We start from the raw sequence: 8,362 nt of genomic DNA on the forward strand, positions 1-8,362 counted from the left end.
GAGGGCAAGTAGGTGGGCCTTTACAATCGAAAGTGAGGTGGTCATTATAAATCTGCCATTTTTTGCAACCGTGGGAGAGAGATTTGCAGGGTTCTACTTTATGACAGCAGCTATAAATCAGGACTCTCGATGTGAGTAGATGATCGATGGAGGTAGCAGACTCTGTAACTTGCATGAGGAAGGTGGGACCTGAGCCATTGTAGACTAGGCGGGTTTTGCGGATCTCTAGGACAGGATTAGAGTTCAGTTTTGGAGACCACATATTCTTCCATGATCTCAGTACCAACCTTCGTTATTGTGGAAGAGAGGGTGGGAAGATGGCGAGGAGGCCTAAGTTGTTTGAACGTCGATGCAGTGTCAAAGAGAGTGGGGAGGCATGAGGACCAAAGGTTATGTGTGGTGTTTTTAGGAGAAAGCCTGAGTGGAAGTTCCGATTTGTGAGTTCGAACAGGGTGGAATCTTTGCGGGCTATGACTTGGGTAATGGGGCTGTAAGGGACATTCCTCCTGATTTCAATAGTAAGGAATTCAACATTTCGGAATTTGGCGGACAGCTGGGATAGGACGAAGGTATGAACAATCTGGAAAGAAGGTGCGAGGGTGGGAGAAGTGTCCATGTGTTCAGTAGGATAGGGATTTGTTTGGTTTTTATTACTTACAGTACTGATAGTGGAGTCTGCACTAGACTGACTTTGAGGTTTCTTTGGAGACAATAGATTGGAGTGGAATTGGGTAAGGTGGGGTATGGTGTAGTGCAGATCCTTCCAGTAGGCATGAATAGTTCAGCTACATATTGATTGAAATGCGTCTTCAGGTGTTGCCACAGTAACTTGATGAATTGTTTTACTTACAGTTTCAGTGGAAGTGGTAAACGTGGGAAAAGCTCAAAGTGGGGGGATAGGCAAAGGACATGGTAGAAGATGGGGAAAACGTCACAGGAAGGCTAATTTAGGCAAAGGAAGTGTCTGTGGTTAGGGACCAAACTGTTGGAAGGGAAGGATGGATATAGGATGGTGTACCAGAGGAAGTGCTTCATGTAGGGACAGTTGGAGCCAGGTAAGGGGCAGTATAAATGATGGAGTGTTCATTGTGGAGCAAGGAGAAAGGTAACTGACTGTCAGTGCTTACCACCGATGGAGTGTCGCCGGGATGTTGGAGGACAATGGCAGAAACGTCTGGTGTGGGGTAACTACAGCAGATGAGGGTGGCAGCTGTAGTGGCGGTGACAAGTAGGTGATGAAATGGTGGTGTATGGCTGATGGAGGCGAAGGCTGACAGTGAAGATGCTGGCTGCCAATCATTGACGATGACAGGTGTTGAGGGCAGTTTCTGGACGTGGTGTTGTGAAGAAGTACTGGTCTCCTCAGCGACCGGTGAGGGAGCCTGTTCGGCGGAAAGGTTGTTAGGTGGAACGTCTGCACTGTCCGTAGGTGAATGGGACGGTGGGACGTGCCGATCGGAGGGACCGGGCGACGGACTGGGCGAAACTGTAGACGTGGCAAGAGCCACTGCGTAAGTGACCGGTAGGGCAGTCATCATGGGTGTGACGGACGCTTCCGACAACGAGAGCTGCGCGATACGTCGTTGAATGCATTCAGACCGTAGATGACCTCCTTTTCCGCAACCGGAACAGGTGCGAGGTTGGCCATCGTACGTTATAATGGCACGGTAGCCTCCGATACGTAGATAGGAACGCACGTGTTTCTGCAACTCAAAGCGGACCTATCTGATACCGTTTAAAACGGGATAGGTTTGAAATTGTACCCAGCGTTCGGCGACATGTTCCAGAACGTTGCCAAAGGGACGGAGCGCCGCGATGACAACGTCTGCAGGTAATTCGAACGGCAGTTGGAAGGTCCTTATCGTTCGTGTGCCAGGACCTGCTTGATCGACGGAAACGGGTCCGACATTGCCGTCAGAATGACAGAAGCGCAGTCCACGTTTTGCCTCTTGAAGCACCTTCCACCCCGCATCGTTGATCATTTTGACGTATACGGTACTGCTAGCTGTGGACGAGTGGATACCAATTAGATCTATTGGTGGTATTGCGAAAATATCGTTCTACCTCCAGGGCCTTGGGTAGGGGAAGTGGGAACAAAAGTTGAATCGTATTGTCTTCTTCCGATAGATGTGCGCGATGGTGGTCTAGAAGGAAAACGGCACTCACAGCGGCCGAAGTAAACCCAAGCACACGGTGCGCGCCTCGCCCGCAGCGCTCTGGCGCGTCACCGCCTCGCAGCACTGCCGGCGGCAGACTGTCCATGAAACAAGCTAGTATCATAACCACTACACTCCAGCGACTGCGTTACTCGGCTTCTTCTGCGACAATATTCTAACAGTACATCATCAGCACGAAAAGTGCGGTGTTCAAGTTGCAGCGGTATTTGCGTAAAGTGCGTATTCAGTCTATGCAGGTGCATTTTCGGAAACCTTGGCTCGTGAAAATAAAAGACGTAACCAACTACCCCACCACAAACACAACCATCACACAATTGTTTTGTTTAGAAACGAAAGGATAAGGTGTTTTTACTACGAAAACATAGGATAAACGACAGAGGGACATGAGCTGCTCGTAAACATGCGACCAAAGACGGTAACAGTGAGACAAGTGACATTTCCAAAGACAATGTCAGAGTCCATATCTCGGAAAATAAGTGAAACGATTTACATATAGCGTGACACTTTTCAGCCACATTTAAATATTATAGCAGCCAAATTATCTTCATAACTCATTAAAAATACATGTTTACCACAATATAAACAAAATCGTTACGAAAATTCGATTTCGTGTGCCTTACAAACTCAATGAGCCATCAAACTTGGCGTGATGCAATATATTGTACGAACACCCTCCATTGTTATAAATGCTAAACAAGCGCCACAACACGTACCGGGTGATCAAAAAGTCAGTATAAATTAGAAAACTTAATAAACCACAAAATAATGTTGATAGAGAGGTAAAAATTGACACACATGCTTGGAATGACATGAAGTTTTATTAGAACAAAAAAAAACACCCCATATTGCTAGACGCGTGAAAGATCTCTTGTGTGCGTCGTTTGGTGATGATCGTGTGCTCAGCTGCCACTTTCGTCATGCTTGGCCTCCCAGGTCTCCAGACCTCAGTCCGTGCGATTATTGGCTTTGTGGTTACCTGAAGTCGCAAGTGTATCGTGATCGACCGACATCTCTAGGGATGCTCAAAGACAACATCCGACGCCAGTGCCTCACCATAACTCCGGACATGCTTTACAGTGCTGTTCACAACATTATTCCTCCAGTACAGCTATCGTTGAGGAATGATGGTGGACATATTGAGCATTTCCTGTAAAGAACATCATCTTTGCTTTGGCTTACTTTGTTATGCTAATTATTGCTATTCTGATCAGATGAAGCGCCATCTGTCGGACATTTTTTGAACGTTTGTATTTTTTTGGTTCTAATAAAACCCTATGTCATTCCAAGCACGTGTGTCAATTTGTCCCTCTCTATCTACATTATAAGCCGGTATTGAAATGATGTTATTCTCTACAACATACAAATATATAGATGTAGATGTGGAAGCTGTCGTGTTCTAAAATCTAGAGGGTCACAACCGCAAATGACGTTAGAGACTCTACCAACCCATGATGCTGCCTCAACTGAAATATACTATTAATATCAAATCCTCAACCATACTGTTCAAGTTAGGACTTCCAATGAGCAAAGCTTAAGCGAAAATCGCTTCATATATTGCAAGATATGATGCCTCAACATTGCTGTGTGACGGCATGACAGCGTAGGTTTGTAGAGCCGAAGAAATGAGCGACGTAATGCACTGTAAACAGAGATGAAGTCTCGTGATTACAGCCGTCATAGCGCTGAGGAAGTACCAATAACTGCCAAAGAGACGTAATTATATTTTACAACAGACTAGTTGAAAAAATTAATTATTTTGGGTAAAAAAAACTTGCGTTGAAGTGACACGTTCCACATCATCGTGGATAAACCTATTAAGAGTCTAGCACAGGGATTAAACACACAATCTGTTCTATGGAGATCTCCAGCCTGGTGATACCATGCTCTTCAGCCCAGGGAGACATAAAATGTCTCCTGTAGTCACACGTTTGAATATTTTATAAAATATATAAGGTGACTTGTTATTTGATATATATTAAATAAGTTTTACTCTGCAACTAGAGGTCACTCATGTTAAACAGTCAAATCTAAACGTCTTATCACGTAGTATGACATTGTGTGTCGCTGCATATGCGAGATGTCACCTCCAAGTGAAAATTACACTCCACCTAGAGAACTTTATAGAACTACTGAAGCAGACTGGTTTCTTTAATGTAGACTTACAGTGTAGTATCGTGACGTAGAATGTCATATGAATCACATGTGCGCTGTTAATAGCATCATAGCACATTCCGCAAAAAAAAAAAAAAAAATAGTGTCAAATTATAACGTAATGGGATAATTTAGTGGTAAATTCCGCGACTTGTGTGTGGCAGAGTACAAAATCGGATGGACAGGCTGGCTGTTGTGGAGAATAATGCTTCCCTTGTTTCGATATAGCACTTCTGTCAGAGTTAGAATATATTATCACAGCCATATACAGACAGAATACAGTTAATGGTCTACCTGTACACCAGCAGACAAACAGAAAAAACTTTGTTCATTACAATAAAGTCCATGTTATGTAAGTTATTCGTCTATAGATTCTCATACTCGGCACTTAGCCCTATCAATTCGCAACATAGTATTACCTGAACCATTGCAGCGCAAGGGGCTTCTGATCCAATGCTAGCAGAACTGTTTGAGTCACAACATCCAATGATACAATGAATGGAATCTACTATAACTGAGTGATAGTAAATTGTCCTCTGTTGTGCAGTTCTCATGCACGCTAATCGATTTGACTTGACTGTAGCAGGAAGGTTGTGCTGCAGCGGTGTTAGTGATCATCAACAAGCTGATACTGCTGACATAGTGCTTTCAAACCATGTCATTCTATGCACAGGGTATCATAATGTTCGTATGGATGGCTACTGAAATAGACATTCGTAATCAAATAGAGAGCCACGTATTACTGCTGCTACAATGGCAGGTTATCAAGACCTAAGTGAGTTTGAACATGGTGTTATAGTCGGCGCACGAGCGATGGGACACAGCATCTCCGAGGTAGTGACAAAGTGGGGATTTTCCAGTATGAGCATTTCAAGAGTGTACCACGAGTATCAGGAATCCAGTAAAATATCAAATCTATGACATCGCTGCGACCAGAATAAGATCCTGCAAGAACAGGGCTAATGACGTCTGAAGCAACCGTTCAACGTGACAGTAGTGTAACCCTTCCGCAAATAGCTGCAGATTTTAATGCTGGGTCATCAACAAGTGTCAGCATGCCAACCATTCAACGAAACATCATCGATATGGGCTTTCGGAGCGAATTCCCACTTGTGTACCCTTGATGACTGCATGACCCACAGCTTTACGCCTTGCCTGTGCCCGTCAACAAACATGTTGCCTGGTCGGACGAGTCTCATTTCAAATTGTATCGAGTGGATTGATGTGTATGGATATGGAGACAACGTCGTGAATCCATCGACCCTGCATATCAGTAGGAGACTGTTCAAGCTGATGGAGGCTCTGTAATGGTGTGGGGCGTATGCAGTTGGAGTGACATGGGACCCATGATACGTCTAGGTACGACTCTGACAGGTGACACCTGCATCCATTCATGTCCGTTGTGCATTCCCACGGACTTGGGTAATTCCAGCAGGACAGTGCGACACCCCACGCGTCTGGAATTGCTACAGATTGGCTCAAGGAACACTATTCTGAGTTTAAAAACTTCCGCTGGACACCAAACTTGCAAGATATGAACATTATTGAGAAAATTTTGTATGCCTTGCAACATGCTGTTCAGAAGAGATCTCCACCCACTCATGCTCTTACGGATTTATGGACGGCCCTGCGGGATCCATGGTGTCAGTTCTCTCCAGCACTACTTCAGACATTAGTCAAGTCCATGCCATATGTTGTGGCACTTCTGCATGCTCGCAGGAGCCCTACACGATATTAGGTGGGTGTACCAGTTCCTTTGTCTCCCCAGTGTGTATCACAATATACTGTAGCATATAATGGTGGTATAATATGCCGGTGGTGATGTAAGTATGTTTGCTAATGCAATGAACGTGTTTATAAAAGAAGATATTTATTGTGCTTTACAACAGATACATATTAATTTGTGAACTGTCGAGTTTATATGTTGCAAAGGTATAAATATACTATTTTCTGATACTGTATTAATTACATAGACTGAATACTCTAACGGTAGAAGCTATAGGCTTAACAATGCAACACAAGAGGAAATGGAGAGTGCGCATTTAACACTGGTAGTAATGTGTCCACATGTATGGAACATTGCTTAGTAGCAAGAGGCCACTAATCACATGGTGCTATCTAACTTCCTGCATGCTGCATTTAGGTCACAATGGTCCTACAAACTACTCTTATTTACATAACCATCAATAGGCCTGTGTCATCTGCAATAATGCCAATAATCGGCAATCGGTAGCATCGTTTACATCTTTTTTGTGAATAAAAACATGAATTATATTTGTCTCTCCTAAAAAGTTTCTTGAGAACAATTTAAATGCAGAAATATTAACTCTGGGGGTGTGTTACGACTTACATCAAGAGTAGACCTGATTAACGAGTTTCAGCCTATCTATTTGCCAGCTTAGTGCAGTATTTTTTAGCAAAAGGGTATTTTTCTGCAGTTATAAGCTTCCTTGGCTTAGTTTTATGGCGCCATTTTATTAGGCCTAGATTCTCAAATGTCAATTGTTGTTAGGCATTGAAATCTATCATTTTGGTACATACATTTTGAGCATAATTTGGTGAATATGTGTATATGTGGAAATTAATACACACTTTTTTTAAATAGCAGATATATTTTTGCAATATTGCATCATCGCATTAATTGATTTGAGCCCTACAGAGTTTTTTTATGCATTAACCTCAACAAGCAATATAAAAATTCTATCTTTTGCACTGTCGGCTTATTTTACAGACATTTTAGAATTTTTTCAGTATCTCAGATGTGAAAAATAATTAATTTACTACTCTTTTGAGTTTTTTAAGTGTGCCGCAATGTATTGATGTTGGTAAGAAATCGTAGTACAAAGATCGAGCATCCTTCAACTTTACAGTGTCGCCATCTGCTGGTGGCAGTAACCACTCGTTTCCTACAATGCAACTATTTGCTGGTGACAGGAGCAAGCAGGATACGAAACAGTACTTGTTTTTATTTCCTATTTTCAGGGCTTTTGGGATAGTATTCAAGGTAAAACTCATTTCAAATGAATACGAATTCCTATTTTTTTATTTGTGTTTTATAAGCAAATGTTATTTCATAATTGTTTGTAGAGAAGTATGCTATCAACTCACTCCAGTGTTACATGGCAGATGATTTACAGATTCAAATGAAGTTTACCAATGTGATTGGTGAGCTAGTTCTTAAACAAATTTTAGAGTGTCAATAATACCAACGTAGCTGACAGATTTTTCGACAGTTCAGATACTTTACCTATTTAGCTGCCAAGTGTGGGCACTCAAGGTGGGATGTGGGGAGACCTCTTTTGCCCCTCCATGCCCTCGACATGTGGTTAGATGTTATGATGCTGATGTCATGACTCGTGGAATGGCCTTGGAGCTAAGAAAATGCTGATGCTGATATGACACGATATCTAGTCCCCCTCCCGTCCTCTCCCCACCCTGATCTTGCCACATGGTGGGATGTCATGATTCCTGGAATGGCCCAGAGATAAGGAAGTGCTGATGTTGCTGCCAGTTAAATATGACGTACAGTTGTGTCATTTCAAGGTAGTTGAATGTGATGACTTAGGCTGCATTATCGTTTTAGCCTAGAATCGGTGGTGCCATATTAATAATGCCATCTTGTATTTAAGGACAGTTACCTAGTCACTAAAGTCCAGTTACAAGTTGCAGAGGCAGCAAAGATTGGATTTTTAGGTGTTCCATGTTATTATTGACCGAATTTAAAAATTTAAAATCTCATCATAATTTACGTTAAAGGCTTAACACAATAAGTCAGTCGCTTATCAAAGTCAGAAACAGTGTAGCTACATGTTTTGAGGCAGTTTAACTCACAGCACACAGATTACCCAGACTATATTCAACAAGTATTTGAAAGTGAGAGCACTTAGTGACTTCCAAAAGTCTTTGCACGTAACTTTATCCTTTCTGAAACTTTTTCTCTCAGACATGCACCAACAAAATAATGAACGGAAAAAAGTTTATAATATAACTACATTTTCACCGTTCATACATTAAAACTTCAACATCACACTATT

This window comes from Schistocerca piceifrons, chromosome 2 (genome assembly GCF_021461385.2).
Source record: "Schistocerca piceifrons isolate TAMUIC-IGC-003096 chromosome 2, iqSchPice1.1, whole genome shotgun sequence".
In the NCBI taxonomy this organism is placed as follows: Eukaryota; Metazoa; Arthropoda; class Insecta; order Orthoptera; family Acrididae; genus Schistocerca; species Schistocerca piceifrons.